Source organism: Echinops telfairi, unplaced genomic scaffold (assembly GCF_000313985.2).
Source record: "Echinops telfairi isolate 266 unplaced genomic scaffold, ASM31398v2 ScPeMD7_7468;HRSCAF=8506_0, whole genome shotgun sequence".
In the NCBI taxonomy this organism is placed as follows: domain Eukaryota; kingdom Metazoa; phylum Chordata; class Mammalia; order Afrosoricida; family Tenrecidae; genus Echinops; species Echinops telfairi.
Genome location: NW_022111369.1, coordinates 34,712,607 through 34,713,198, shown reverse-complemented (window position 1 = coordinate 34,713,198; position 592 = coordinate 34,712,607).

Sequence of the window (592 nt, the reverse complement as noted above, 5' to 3'; positions counted from 1 at the left end):
CCGCACCTCAGGCTGAAATGAGACAGTCAAGCAAAGAGAATCAAGCCATTCCTCGCATCCAAACATCTATTATGAAAATGTGCAAAGAACAACAATGTGGGAGCTCTCCGAATATTCATTATGGGGAGAACATAAAATGGGCTTGAGAGGCAGATCTGTGAAGTGTGGATGTGTGAAGCCAACACACGAACCTGAAGTCTCTGAGCTTTAACACATGGTCCCCTCATCAAAGGTCTGTATATGCAACTCAGCTGCTGGACTGACAGAAGATTTGAGGTTGTTAACACACACTTCATTAAAATACCAGCTAAAATCCAAGTTCGAAATCCCACAGTTTGTGTTAGTTGATAAAACTCAATTGCTTCTAATTATTGTTAGTGCAGCTTTAAAATAATATTTTGTTGTAATAAATGATTCACTGTGACAAGTGAGAGTTGGCCACTTGAACTGGAAACATCAGGCCAGAGGGAATGTGCACACATGCTCTGTCTGCCTAGTTTTCCTGGAAAATTCCCAAGCATCCAAGAGAGAAGAATGACGACCACTGTTCATATGGATTTTCAAAGGGTGAGGATGACTCAAACATTGGATA